This window comes from Schistocerca gregaria, chromosome 10 (assembly GCF_023897955.1).
Source record: "Schistocerca gregaria isolate iqSchGreg1 chromosome 10, iqSchGreg1.2, whole genome shotgun sequence".
NCBI lineage: Eukaryota > Metazoa > Arthropoda > Insecta > Orthoptera > Acrididae > Schistocerca > Schistocerca gregaria.
In genome coordinates this window covers 43,254,388-43,270,799 of record NC_064929.1, presented here as the reverse complement: position 1 = coordinate 43,270,799, position 16,412 = coordinate 43,254,388, and positions in this window count along the sequence as shown.

Sequence of the window (16,412 nt, the reverse complement as noted above, 5' to 3'; positions counted from 1 at the left end):
AGAAAGCAGGTATATACCAGCTACAGTGTAACACTTGTGAAGGCAGTTACATAGAGCAAACAGGGGAACATTTGATGTCAGATACAAAAAACACATGAGAGTTTGGAAATATGGGACAAACCACATCACATTTGCAGAATGCCTAAGAGAAAATGACCACAAACCAACCACTAGAGACAATGACATAAAGTAATTAGAATCGACAGTAAAACAACACCTCCTAATAATGCAAGAAAATTACCACATACAGAAAACCAAAGCAGAAGGGAAAATCCTGTTGAATGACCAAGTACATATGCCAAGCCATTCATTATTTAAAATAATAGAATACCATCTGCAAAAAGGATTAATAGAATAATACAGTCCAATATAATAATAATAGAATCCAAAAAATCCATGAACCCCTCCACAGAATGTTGAAAGGAAAAGTCAAATCAGCTGTCGCTGTCACCAAAATTTTCAACCACTCACTAATAGCTTGTACTCCCGCCTCCACTGCCCCCCCCCCCCCCCACCCAAATTAAAACTCATCAGCTCTATCCCCCTCCCTCCCTCTCTCTCAATCATACGCACACGCAGTATAAACATTAGGAATAGAAGTTAGTCTCAAACATATACTTCGTTACATTTGCAACAAATAGGTAAACTTCTCAAAGAAGATGAAACAAATAATGTAGTTGCAATATTTACGTTGAGAAAAACAGTGTACGACGAAATAGTTGTATCGAGTGACAAAAGAACAATAGTCGACCACAAAAAGGTGAGAAATATGGTGAATGGTGTATGGAAGGTGAGAACACAAAGATGTGATTATATGGCAGTGATAAAAGTGGTAGTGTGACCTTCAGACCAGATGTGAGGATAAGAAAATTAGCAAATCATAAGTAATTACTTTTTTTTACAAAGTGAACTGTTTAATAATCTAAAAGTAACAAAATTGTATCATTATATATCCCACTGATGATGCCTTAGAACAGGAGAAGGCGAAACACATATGGGATAAATAAAGTAACTAGCAGAAGGAAAAGGAAGCTTTATTTACAAACCAAAAATATATATCACAGTACCCTGGAATGGGGAATGTATTAAGCACTATCTTTTACATCCCTTCCACAATAATATTCCACTGACCACTGAACCTAGATATTATCACTACTACACAACCCCTGCTCGCTGCCCTTTACCTCGTGGCTCATGCCCCTGTAATAGACATAGATGCAAGACTTGTCCCATACATCCTCCCTCCACCACCTACTCCAGTCCACTCACAATTGTCACTTGTCCAATCAAAGACAATGCTACCTGTGAAACCAGTCATGTGATCTAAAAGCTAAGCTGCAACCACTGAGCTGTATTTTATGTCGACACGGCAACTGACGAAATGTATGTTCACATGAATGACAACCAAAATCCTGTGATGAAGAAACAGTTGGGCCAATCAATTGCTGAGCATGTTGCGCAGCATGATATTTGTCATTTCAGTGACTGCTTCACAGCCTGTGCCTTCTGGATTCTTCCCACCAACACCAACTTTTCTGAATTGCACTAGTGGGAACTCTCCCTACAGTATAGCCTACATTTAAGTAACCCTCAACCTTCATTAGTCACTGTCTACCACCAAACTATACCATTCTTTGTTCCCATTCCAGAACACAATTCCGGTAATGCACCCACAGTTTTTATAGCTACCTCCTTTTCTGATGGCCCTCCCGCCCCCCCTGCCGACATCTGTCTAATCTCCTGACTCCAACTAGCTGCCGTACCCTCTCCCCGCTTTGTCCATGTAACCGTCCACAAGCAGCACATAACTGTCCCCCTACCCTGCTATCTCTCCCTGCCCCATTCTCCTCCTTCCCTACCACCTGTTTGCTTCTCCCACCATGTGCTTCTGCTTGCAGTCTGGTCTTGGGTGCCAGAGCTTGTGTGCTTTTGTGTTTGTTTTCCTTGCTCTGATGAAGATTTGTTATGATTATTAATATGCAGCCAATATGCAAGGTATCAACATTCTATTAAGGAATGGGATTATCATTGTCTACCGTCAAAGAAAAGCTCTACAGTTGGGTGCATTTCCTTGAAGAAGCTTCTGGCTTTGAAACATTTATAACACTGTGGGCTCAATCTTATTTCTGTTATCTCTCTCTGAAAATAATGCTAATAATCAAGAACATATATTTAAGATTATTTCTATTTTCTTTCATCTGTGATCAGATTCTACAAATTTCCAAAAATTTACTTCTTTTCAGTTTTAATATCTATTGAGTAATAGTGACTGTTTACTAGCACTGAAGTTAACTAAAACGAAACAATAGTTGTTAGCAACACTATCCCACAAGGATTTTTGTGCATGATCTTTCACACAGCACTGAAGATGAGTTCCCACTGTCGTATTTGTAGTCCTCTACTGTTTCATGTTTCAGGTTCAGAACCCACTAAATTATTCAGATGTTCATCATCATGATGATGGTTCAAGTAAGGTTAAACCATGTAATGGATAGAATGGGAACTTCATTGCAGAAGACAATAGAAAATATACCATAGATGTTATGTTACATCAATAGTTGTGATACAAGCCGTTCAGAAGCTGTACAGTTTCAGAGGATCAGCACGTGAAATTGCTGTTGATAGTTCCGTCCTTAAAATGGATAGCCAGAAGTTTCTTTTATAAGGTCAAAATTATGAGCTCACCAATCTTTAATCATGTCTTTAAGATCCTATTTGGGATGACCAGATCTCTTACAGTTTCTAATGATGTATGCAGACAGGTACTTAGTATGGACATCCATGGAGCACAATACTTATTATGTCTTCAGAAAGTAAATGTGCACACAATACAGATGAAGTGATCAAAAGTTGTTTCACATACAGTTAAGTAAAACATGGCAAAGAATGGTTGTTGTAAACACAAATATCATCAAATAAAACTGAAACACACACATAATGATATTTATTGCTCATAATTGTAAAATAAGTTCTCTCAGCCTGACTTAAATGAATGGAGAGGCAACACAAATAATTCCCAAGAGTGGTCTAGAATGCAGCCTAGCTAAACTGAAGCCATACCTGAAGAAGATTAACATCAGAATCAAGAGAGTGGAGTGAATGTAGGCCGTAAACAGATTTCTTCTATGGTATTAATGAACTGTGTTAATTTATTATTGTTTACAAAACCTGTGAGCCAGAAGGCTAAGTTTTATTGGCTGTGGATAATGTCATTATATTTTGTTTGTAGCAGTATGTTACTTCGCATGAGCAGCGTCTATTCAAAAGTTCAATTCTAATTTATGCCTATGCATTGGAAATCAAGGGCTTATTATTATTATGGGACCCAACTTGCTTATTAAAATGTAGTTACTGAAAAATCTGTAATTTTTAATTCAGGACTCTTGCTCATTAGTACTGGTGTCAATAGAAATTAGAAAAATCAGATGATCAAAAGTGTATCAACAGATCCTGGAAATTCACAGCAATATGTCCATAACTGGCACTACAAATCTGGATAAAGTTAAACTAACAATTATCAATATCTTTTAATGCATATAACAAAGAAAGTTGCTGTGACTTACCAAATGAGGAAGTGCTGGTAGATAGACACAATAAAAAATACACAAACACACACACAAATTCCAAACTTTCACAACCCAAAGTTGAAGCAACCTTGGGTTGCGAAAGCTTGAAATTTGTGTGTGTATTTGTGTATTATTTATTGCGTCTGTCTACCAGTGTTTTATCATTTGGTGAGTCACAGCATCTTTGTTTTTTATGTATATTTTTACCATGTGGAATGTTTCCCTCTATTATATTGGATATCTGTTAAGATAGTTAAGTTTACTGAAAAGAGGAAAAATAGCCCTTTAATTTGAAAGTGATCTTTCCTTCAAAATATACCTATTAACTCGTAAGACTTTGCATAAAGTATGAACTTAATCATCAGAATTTTGTAAATAAAGTTACCAAAAGTCTTATGTGGATCTTAATATACGATACTGGTGTGGTGCCACTGCTCCACACTTCTCTCCAGTGCTAAACTAGTGATCCGTTAACATCTTAGAATGCATCCTGTCCACTAATCCTTTCTTTTAGTCAGCTTGTGTAGGAAATTTCTTTTCTCTCCAAGTCCATTCACCCATCTTATGTTCAGCATACATCTGTAGCACCACATTTCAGAAGCTTCTATTCTCATCCTGTCTAAGCTGTTTGATATCCATGTTTCACTTCGTATATACCAACAATCAATACAAATGTTTCCAGAAAAATCTTTGTAACACCTAAATCTACAAACATGTTGTGAATATTGCAGTTCCATGTTGTGAATACTTCAGTTGTCTTTATTTCTGTGTCTAAGAAAATTAGAGAGAAATTTCCCCTCTCTTTTTTTTTCGGGCATGTTCATAGCTGTGTTTTCACACAAACCTGTTTCAGCATTTTCTGTACTATCTGAAGATAGCAAAAAAAAGTGCTGAAAAATGTCTCACTGAAAACAAAGCTACAAAGGTGTCTTGCATAAAGTGCAATTACTCTACAACCTAAGTTTATATTCAATGCTCCAAAATTTCTCTTCTTCAGAAACACTTTCCTCTCCATTGTCTGCCTAGATTTTATATCATCTCTACCTTGAACATCATTAGCGATTTTGCTGCCCAAATAGCAAAAATCATCATCTTTAAGTGTCTCATTCATTAATCTAATTCCCTCACATCACCTGATTTAATTTGACTACATTCCATTATCTTCTTTTGCTTTTGTTTATGTTCATATCATATCTTCCTTTCAAGAACTGTCCATTCCGTGCAACTGCTCTTGCAGGTCTTTTGCTGTCTCTGACAGAATTACAATGTTGTCAGCAAACCTCAATGTTTTTATATCTTCTCCATGTATTTTAATTCCTATTCTGAACTTTTCTTTTGTTTCTTTTACTGGTTGCCCAATATACAGTTTGAATAACGTCACGTATAGGCTACAACCCTGTGTCACTTGCTCCCCAACCACTTCTTCCCTTTCATGCACCTCAACTGTTATAGCTGCCATCTGGTTCTGTAAAAATTTTAAATAGTGTTTCACTCCCTGTATTTGATCCCTGCTTCATAATTTGAAGGAGAGTATTCCAGTCAACATTGTCAAAAGCTTTCTCTAAGTCTACAAATGGTAGAAACATAAGTTTGCCTTTCCTTAATGCATCTTCTAAGATAAGTTGTAGGGTCAGTATTGTCACATGTGGTCCTACATTACTCCAGAATCCAAAGTTATCTTCTATGAAGTCAGTATCTGCTGCTTTTTGGTCCTTTTATAAAGAATTTGTGTTTGTATTCTGCAACGACAAATTCCTAAACTGACAGTTTGGGAATATTCACACTTCTCAGCACCTTATTTCTTTGGAAGCGAAATTAATACATTCTTAGTGAAATTTGTGGATATTTCACCAGTTTAGTACATCTAGCACAGCAAATGGAATAATTTTGTCATTGTTGTCTCTCCCAATGCTATCGGTAGTTTTGACAGAATGTTGTCTACCCCTGGGTACTTGTTTCCTTGTTTCAGTGTGAGTCTTCAGTGCTCAGTCAAATGCTTCTCACAGTATATCTCCCTTGTTATCTTCATCTGTCTCTTCTACTATTTGTATGATGTTGCCCTCAGTTATATCTCCCTTGTATAGATCCCCTATACACCGATGAGCCAAAACATTATGACCACTGCCCACTGTGATGTCGGACGCCACCTGATAGCGTTACAGGCATATGACACTCTAAAAACAGTAAGTAAGTGGGAAGCAGATGCATATGGGTATCACCCTAATGAAGATACAGGTCCTCACAGCTTTACTTCTGCCAGTATCTCGTCTCCTATCTTCCAAACTTTACAGAAGCTCTCCTGTGAACCTTGCAGAACTAGCACTCCTGAAAGAAAGGATACTGCAGAGATATGGCTTAGCCACAGCCTGGGGGATGTTTCCAGAACAGTTTTAATCTGCCAGAAAGTTTCATATCAGTGCACACTCCACTGCAGAGTGAAAATCTCATTCCGGAAACATCCCCCAGGCTGTGGCTAAGCCATGTCTCCGCAATATCCTTTCTTTCAGGAGTGCTAATTCTGCAAGGTTCGCAGGAGAGCATCTGTAAAGTTTGGAAGGTAGGAGCCGAGATACTGGCAGAATTAAAGTTGTGAGGACCGGGCATAAGTCATGCTTTGGTAGCTCAGATGGTAGAGCACTTGCCCACAAAAGGCAAAGTTTCTGAGTTCGAGTCTCGGTAGGGCACACAGTTTTAATCTGCTAGGAAGTTTCATATCAATGCGCACTCCGCTGCAGAGTGAAAATCTCATTCAGGAAACCAACAAAATGATTGTATTGTGAGGGGGCTTTGTGCAGCTTCTGTCCCATAAAGCACTTAGGATTATGGATGAAATGGGATGACTGTTGCTTTGTAGTAACCATACCAACACAGTGTAATAGAGTGAGAGGAGCTTGCTGGAGCTTCTTTCAGAAATAATTCACATAGGGTTTTGGATGAAGTGTGATGATTGTGGCTTTGTAGTAACTATACCAACAGGATGATAGTATTGTGAGGGGAGTTTTCTCAAGCTCCTTTCAGAAATAATTCACATATGACTATGAATGAAATGCAATGATTGTGGCTTTTTAGTAACTGTATCAAAACTCGTGGTATTGGTCGGAAAGCTTTTTACAGTTTCTTTTGGAAATAATTCACATAGGACTACGAATGAGATGAGATGATTGTGGCTCATTAGTAATTATACTGGAAAAGTGATAGTATTGTGAGGGGAGCTTTCTGCGGCTTCTTTCAGGAATAAATCACATAGGCTTATGGATGAAATGCTAGGATTGTGGCTTTGTAATAGCTATACCAACAGATTGATACTTGAGTGAGAGGAGCTTGCTGCACCTTCTTTCAGAAATAATACACATATGGTTATGGATTAAATGCAACGGTTGTATGTCTTCAGTAACTATAACAACAAAGTAATAGTATTGTGAGGGAATCTTCCTGCAGCTTCTTTAAGAAATAAATCTCATAGTGTTATGGGTGAGATGCCATGTATGTGGTTTTGTTGTAGCTATAGCAACAAAATGATTCTACAGTGAGAGTACCTTTGTGCAGCGTCTTTCAGAAATAATTCACATAGGGTTATGCATAAAATGCTATGGATATGACTTTGTAGTTACTATACCGACAAGGTGATAGTATTGTGAGCTTTCTGCAGCTTCTTTCAGAAATAATTCACATACCATTATGAGTGAAGTGCAATGATTGTCACTTTTTAATAACTATACCAACACTTTGTTTCTAGAGTGAATGGAACTTTTTGCAGATTCTTTCAGAAATATTTCACAGCATGCTATGAATCAAATGCAATAATTGTGGCTTTGTAGTAACTACACCATCAAGGTTTATAGTATTTTGAGGGGAGCGTTCTGTGGTTTCTTTCAGAAATAATTCACATGACGTTACAAATTAAATGCAATGATTGTTGCTTTGTAGTAGCTATATGAACAGATTGATTGTTAAGGAAGAGGATCTTACTGCAGATTCTTTCAGAAATAATTCACAAAGTGTTATGGATGAAATGTGATGATTCTGGCTTTATGGTAACTACACCAAGAAAGTGATTGTAGTGTGAGAGGAGCTTTCTGCAGTTTCATCCAGAAATAATTCACATAGTGTTATGGCTGAAATGAGACGACTGTGGCTTTGTAGTAACTAACTGTGAAAGTGATTGTAGTGTGAGAGGAGCTTTCTGGAGCTTCTTCCAGAAATAATTATCATAGTGTTAAAGATGAAATGCCATGATTGTGGCTTTTTTGTAACTATACCAACAAAGGGATAGTAATTTGAGAGGAGCTTTTGTCAGCTTCTTTCAGAAATAATCTTCATAGGGTTATCGATAGAATGCAATGCTTGTTGCTTGTTGCGGACCTTTCCTACAAGAGAGTGCAAGAATTCAAATAGCTAGGGGCACTTTCCACTGTGAACTCATCATGTGATGTAGAGATCAATGCCAGAATACAAGCAGGAAACCGATCTTTCCACAGCCTAGCACAACTGCTTTGGTAGAAATATCTCTCCAGACAGTTCAAGATTCAACTGTACAAAACCTTTATCCAGCCTCTTGTTCTATATGGCTGTGAGACATGGAGTATCCGGAAACAGGGCTTCCATAAGCTCCTTGTTTCTGAGAGAAAAGTGCTTCGGAAGATTTTTGGTACAGTTCTGGATGCAGATACCGGGGAATGGAGGATCAGATACAAAGAAGAGCTTGAGGAACTATACCAGCGGCCCAACATAGCAGGTACCCTGAAAGCCAAACAAATGCAGTGGGCCGACATTGTAGCTTGGATGGAGGATCACACCTACAGGAAAGAGACTGCCAGGGAGACCCAAGAACAATTGGAGGGGTGGACCCCATGAAGATTTAATCCAAGTGTCAATAGATGTGGACGAATGGCAGATAGCAGCATTGGACAGAATACAGTGGAGGAGGAAACTTGTAGATGTGTGTGGTCTACTGGGCCTGATCACGTAGTAGTAGTAGTAGTAGTAGTAGTAGTAGTAGTATTGCTTTGTGTAAAATTTCAAACAAAGTAACAGTACTGAGAGAGGTGCTTTTGCAGCTTCCTTCAGAAATAGATCACAACTGAACCAACAATGTGATAGTAATGTGAGAGAATCTTTCTGCAGCTTCTTTCAGAAATAATTTCCACAGGGTTATGGATGAAATGCGATGAATGTGGCCTTGTAGAAACTGTACCAACAAAGTGACAGTACTGTGAGCAGAGCTACAAGCAATTCGTTTCAGCAATAATTAACGTATGGTAGTGGATGAAATCAGAAGATTCTGGCCTTGTGGTAACTGTACCATGAAAGTGATAGCAGTGTGGTAGGAGCTCCCTGCAGTTCCTTTCAGAAATAATACTCATATGGCAATGCATGAAATGCGATGATTCTGGCTTTGTAGTAATCATACCAACAAAGTGATGCAAATGTGGGAGGAGCTTTCTGCAGCTTCTTTCAGAAATAATTCTCACAGTGTAATGGGTGGAATGCGATGATTCTAGCTTTGTAGTAAAGATACCAACAAAAGTGTGTCTGCTGTGGAAGGAGCTTTCTGCTGCTTCTTTCAGAATTAATTCACATAGGGTAAAGGATTAAACTGCAATGATAATTTCTGTGTAGTACTCAAGTCAACAATGTGACACAAATGTGGGATTAGCTTTCTGCAGCATCATTCAGAAATAATTCGCATAGGGTTATTCATGAAATTCAATGACTCTGGCGTTGTAGTAATCGTACCAACAAAGTGATGCGAATGTGGGATTAGCTTTCTGCAGCTTCTTTCAGAAGTAATTCGCATGGTGTAATTGATGAAATGTAATGATTCTGGCTTTGTAGTGTTACGCAAGTGTGGGAGGAGCTCTTTGTAGTAGAAATAATTCTCATAGGGTAATGGATGAAATGAAATGATTCTGGCATTGTTGTAATCATAGCAACAAAGTGACACAACTGCGGCAGGCCCTTTCTGCAGCTCCTTTCAGAAATAATTCACATAGGGTAATCAAAGAAATGCAATGATTCTCACTTTGTAGTAATCATACCAAGAAAACAACGCAAATGTGAGAGGCGTTTTCTGCAGCTTCTTCCGGAAAAAATTGAAATAGGGTAACAGATGAAATGTTGTAATTGAGGATTTGTATTAATCATACCAACAGAGTGACGCCGTTCTGGGTGGAACATTTTGCAGCTTTTTTCAGAAGTAATTCACATAGTGTAATAGATCAAAATTGATGATTCTGACTTTGTAGTAATGACACCAAAAAAGTAACGCAAATATGGGTGGAGCTTTCTGTAGCTTCTTTCAGAGGAAATGCACGTAGTGTAATGGATGAAATGTTTTGATTCTGGTTTTGGAGTAATCATACCAACAATGTGACGCTGCAGTGGGAGGTTCTTTTGGCACTGCCTGTGAGAAATAATTCATATAGTCTTAAGGATGAAATGAGATGATTATGGCTTCGTAGTAATCATACCAACAAAGACACGGTGCTGTGGGAGGAGATTTCTGCAACTTCTTTCAGAAATAATTCACATAGCATGATGGATGAAATGGGATGTTTCTCACTTTGCAGTAATCATACGAACAATGTGACTCTGCTGCCTGAGGAGCTTTCTGCAGCTTCTTTTAGAAATAGATCAGATACGGTTATGGATGAAATGTTACAATTCTGGCTTTGTTGTAATGATACCAACAAACAGATGCTGCTGCAAGAGGAGCTTTCTGCAGCTTCTTTCATAAAATAACCACATACAGTAATGGATGAAATTGGATGATTTTGGCTTCGTAATAATCATACGGAGAAAAAGACGCAGCTGTGGGAGACCCTTTCTGTAACTTCTTTGAGAAATAATTCACATAGGGTAATGGATGAAATGCGATGATTCTGGCATTGTAGTAATCATAGCAACAAATAGACACTGCTGCCGGAGGAGGGACAGCAGCTTCTTTCAGAAATAATTCGCATAGGGTACTGGAAGAAATGCGTGATTCTGGCTTTGTAGTAATCATATGAACAAAAAGATGCTGCTGTGCTAGGAGCTTTTCTGCAGCTCCTTTCAGAAATAATTCACATAGTGTAATGGATGAAATTCGATGATTCTGGCTTTGTAGTAATCTGATGAAAAAAGAGAAACTGCTGTGGAAGGATATTTCTGCACCTCTTTTCGGAAATAATACACATATGGTAATGAATGAAATGGAATGATTCTGGCTTTGTAGTAATCATATGAACAAAAAGAAGCTGCTATGTGAGGAGCTTTTTGCAGCTCCTTTCAAAAATAACTCACATATGCTAATGGATTAAATGCAATGAATCTGGCTTTGTAGGAATCATACAAGCAAGGAGACGCTACTGTGGAAGGAACTTTCTGCTGCTTCATTCACAAATAATTCACTTAGTGTAATGGATGAAATGCGATGTTTCTAGCTTTGTAGTAACCATACCAAGAAACAGGTGGTGCTGCGAGTGAAGCCTTCTGCATCTTCTTTCAGCAATAATTCACATAGGATAATGTATGAAATGTGTTGATTCTGGCTTTGTGGTAATCATACCAACAAAGAGACGCTGCTGTGGGAGGAGCTTTCTGCAACTTCTTTCAGAAATAATTCACATAGCGTGATGAATGAAATGGGATGATTCTAGCTTTGTATTAAATATACGACCATAAAGACACTGATGTAGCAGGAGCTTTATGGAACTCCTTTCAGAAATAATTCACATAGGGTAATGGATGAAATGCAATAATTCTTGCTTTGTAGTAATCATACCAATATAGATATGCTGCTGCAGGAGGGGCTTTCTGCAGCTTCTTTCAGAAATAATTCACATATGGTAATGGATCAAATGCGATGATTCTGGCTTTGTAGTAATCATACCAACAAAGAGACGCAAATGATGGAGGAGCTTTCTGCAGCTTCTACATCTACATCTACATCTACATCCATACTCCGCAAGAGACCTGACTGTGTGTTTTTGGAGGGTACCCTGAGTACCTCTATCGGTTCTCCCTTCTATTCCAGTCTCGTATTGTTCATTGAAAGATGTATTGTCGGTATGCTTCTGTGTTTGCTCTAATCTCTGATTTTGTAGCCATGGTCTCTCTGCGAGGTACATGTAGGAAGTAGCAATATAATGCTTGACTCTTCGGTGAAGGTATGTTCTCGAAACTTTAACAAAAGCCCGTACCGAGTACTCTCCTGCTGAGTCTTCCACTAGAGTTACTCTATCATCTCCGTAACCCTTTCGAGATTACTAAATCATCCTGTAACGAAGTGCGCTGCTCTCCGTTGGATCTTCCCTATCTCTTCTATCAACCCTATCTGGCACGGATCCCACGCTGCTGAGCAGTATTCAAGCAGTGGGCGAACAAGTGTACTGTAACCTACTTCCTTTGTTTTCGGATTGCATTTCCTTAGGATTCTTCCAACGTATCTCAGTCTGGCATATGCTTTACTGACGATCAACTTTATATGATCATACCATTTTAAATCACTCCTACTGCGTACTCCCAGATAATTTATGGAATTAACTGCTTCCAGTTGCTGACCTGCTATTTTGTAGATAAATGATAAGGGATCTATCTTTCAGTGAATTCACAGCACATTACACTTGTCTACATTGAGACTGAATTGCCATTTCCTGCACCATGCGTTAATTCGCTGCAGATCCTCCTGCAGTTCAGTACAATTTTCCGTTGTTACAACCTCTCAATACACCACAGCATCATCTGCAAAAAGCCTCAGTTAACTTCTGATGTCATCCACCAGGTCATTTATGTGTATTGTGTATAGCAACAGTCCTATGGATGTCTCTATAGGCCCCCTGGCTCATCAGCTGTTGTCGCTGAGCACCTGAAGGATAATTTGGAAAATATTTTGAGCAGATTTCTCCACCATGTTATAGTTCATGGTGGAGATTTTAATTTGCCAGATATAGACTGGGAGACTCAAACGTTCACAACGGGTGGCAAGGACAAAGAATCCAGTGATTTTTTTTTTAAGTGCTTTATCTGAAAAATACCTTGAGCAGTTAAACAGAGAACCAACTCGTGGCGATAACATATTAGACCTTCTGGTGACAAAATTATCTGAACTATTTGAAACAGTGAATCCAGAACAGGGAATCAGCAATCATAAAGCAGTTACTGCATCGATGATTTCAGCCATAAATAGAAAAATTAAAAAAGGGAGGAAGATTTTTCTGTTTAGGAAAAGTGACAAAAAGCAGATTACAGAGTACCTGACAGCTCAACACAAAAGTTTTGTCTCAAGTACAGATAGTGTTGAGGATCAGTGGACAAGGTCAAAACCATCGTACAATATGCGTTAGATGAGTATGTGCCAAGCAAGATCATAAGAGATGGAAAAGAGCCACCATGGTACATCAACCGAGTTAGAAAACTGCTGCGGAAGCAAAGGGAACTTCACAACAAACATAAACATATCCAAAGCCTTGCAGACAAACAAAAATTATGCGAAGTGAAATGTAGTGTGAGGAGGGCTATGTGAGAGGCACTTAATGAATTCAAAAGTAATGTTCTATGTACTGACTTGGCAGAAAATTTAAGAAATTTTGGTCTTATGTCAAAGCGATAGGTGGATCAAAACAAAATGTCCAGACACCACAGATGACAAAAGGGTAGATACCGAAATAGACGACAGAGTGATAGAGAAAAAATTAAAATCACTCAAAAGAGGAAAGCCCACTGGACCTGAAGGGATACCAGTTCGATTTTACACAGAGCACACTGTGGAACATAGCCCTCTTCTTGTAGCAGTGTACCGTAGGTCTCTAGAAGAGCATAGCATTCCAAAGGATTGGAAAATGGCATGGTCTTCCCCATTTTCAAGAAGGGACTTCGAACAGATGTGCAGAACTATAGACCTATATCTCTAATGTTGATTAGTTGTAGAACTTTGGAACATGAATTATGTTATAGTATAATGAGTTTTCTGGAGACTACCAACCTACTCTGTAGGAATCAGCATTTGTTTTGAAAAAGATGGCCATGTGAAACCCAGCTCTTGCTAATCATCCACAAGACTCAGTGGACCATAGACATGGGTTCACACTTAGATGCCGTGTAACTTCTTTCAGAAGTACTTCACTTAAAGTAATGGATAAAATGCAATGATTCTGGCTTTGTAGTAACCTTACTAACAAAGAGAAGCAAATGAGACATTAGCTTTCTGTAGCTCCTCTCAGAAATACTTCACATAGTGTGATGGATGAAATGCGATGAATCTGGCTTTGTAGTAACCATACCAACAAGGAAACAGGAATGAGGGACGAGCTTTCTGTAGCTTCTTTTATATACCTCACATCAGGTAATGGATGAAATGTGATGATTCTGTCTGTGTAGTAATCATACCAACAAACAGATGTAAATGAGGCAGGAGCCTTCTGTAGCTTCTCTTATATACACCACATCAGGTAATAAATGAAATCTGATGATGCTGTCTGTGTAGTAATCATACAAACAAAGAATTGCAAATAAGAGAAGGGCTTTCTGTAGCTTCTCTCAGAATAACTTCACATAGGGTAATGGATGAATTGCGATGATCCTGGCTTTGTAGTAACGTTACCAACAAATGTACGCGTATGAGGGGAGAGCTTCCTGCAGCTTCTCTCTGAAATACTTTGCATGGGGTTATAGATGAAATGCGAATATTCTGGCCTCTGTAGTAATTATACCAACAAACAGTCACAAATGAGGGAAAAGTTTTCTTTAGCTTCTTTCAGAATTACTTCACATTGTTTAATGGACACCCCATGAACAATGGACCTTGCCAATCGTGGGGAGGCTTGCGTGTCTCTGTGATACAGATAGCCTTACAGTAGGTGCAACCACAATGAAGGGGTATTTGTTGAGAGGCCAGACAAATGTGTGGTTTCTGAAGAGGGGCAGCAGCCTTTTCAGTAGCTGCAAGGGCAACAGTCTGGATGATTGACTGATCTGGCCTTGTAACAATAACCAAAACGGCCTTGCTGTGCTGGTACTGTGAACGGCTGAAAGCAAGGGAAAACTTCCTGAGGGCATGCAGATTTACTGTATGATTAAATGATGATGGGGTCCTCTTGGGTAAAATATTCCAGAGGTAAAATAGTCAACCAATTGGATCTCCGGACGGGGACTACTCAAGAGGATGTCGTTATCAGGAGAAAGAAAACTGGTGTTCTACGGATCGGAGCATGGAATGTCAGATCCCTTAATCTAGCAGGTAGGTTAGAAAATTGGTGAAGTTCGGTGGCAGGAGGAACAAGACTTTTGGTCAGGTGACTACAGGGCTATAAACACAAAATCAAATAGAAGTAATGCAGGAGTAGGTTTAATAATGAGTAGGAAAATATAAATGCGGTTAAGCTACTACAAACTGCAGAGTGATAGCATTATTGTGGCCAAGATACATACGAATCCCACACCTACTACAGTAGTACAAGTTTATAGGCCAACTAGCTCTGCAGATGATGACTAAATTGAAGAAATGTATGATGAGATAAAAGAAGTTATTCAGATAGTGAAGAGAGGTGAAAATTTAATAGTCATAGGTGACTGGAATTCGAGTGTAGGTAAAGGGAGAGAAGGAAACATAGTAAGTGGATATGGATTGGGGCTTGGTAGAATTTTGCACAGAGTCCAACTTAATCATAGCTAACACTTGGTTTAAGAATCATGAAAGAAGGTTGTATACATGGAAGAACCCTGGAGATACTAAAAGGTATCAGATAGATTATATAATGGTAAGACAGACATTTTGGAACCAGGTTTTAAATTGTAAGACATTTCCAGGGGCACAGGTGGACTCTGACCACAATCTAATGGTTATGACCTGTAGATTAAAACTGAAGAAACTGCAAAAAGTTGCGAATTTATGGAGATGGGACCTGGATAAACTGAAAGAACCAGAGGTTGTAAAGAGTTTCAGGGAGAGCATAAGGGAACAATTGACAGGAATGGGGGAAAGAAATACAGTAGAAGAAGAATGGCTAGCTTTGAGAGATTAAGTAGTGAAGGCAGCAGAGGATCAAGTAGGTAAAAATATGAGGGCTGCTAGAAATCCTTGGGTGACAGAAGAAATATTAAATTTAATTGATGAAAGGAGAAAATATAAAAATGCAATAACTGAAGCAGGCAAAAAGGAAATCAAACATCTCAACAAACAGATCGACAGGAAGTACAAAATGGCTAAGCAGGGATGGCTAGAGGACAAAGGTAAGGATGTAGAAGCTTATCTCACTAGGGGTAAGATAGATACTGCCTACAGGAAAATTAAAGAGACCTTTGGAGATAAGAGAACGACTTGTATGAACATCAAGAGCTCAGATGGAAACCCAGTTGTAAGCAAAGAAGGGAAAGCAGAAAGGTAGAATGAGTATATAGAGGGTCTATACAAGGGTGATGCACTTGAGGACAATATTATGGAAATGGAAGAGGATGTAGATGAAGATGAAATGGGAGATACGATACTGTGTGAAGAGTTTGACAGAGCATTGAAAGACCTGGGTCAAAACGAGGCCCCCAGAGTAGACAACATTCCATTGGAACTACTGACAGCCTTGGGAGAGCCAGTCCTGACAAAACTCTTACCATCTGGTGAGCAAGATATATGAAACAGGCGAAATACCCTCAGACTTCAAGAAGAATATAATAATTCCAATCCCAAAGAAACCAGGTGTTGACAGATGTGAAAATTACTGAACAATCACTTTAATAAGCAACAGCTGCAAAATACTAACACGATTTCTTTACAGACGAATGGAAAAAATAGTAGAAGCTGACTTCAGGGATGATCAGTTTGGATTCTGTAGAAATACTGGAACACATGAGGCAATACTGACCTTACGACTT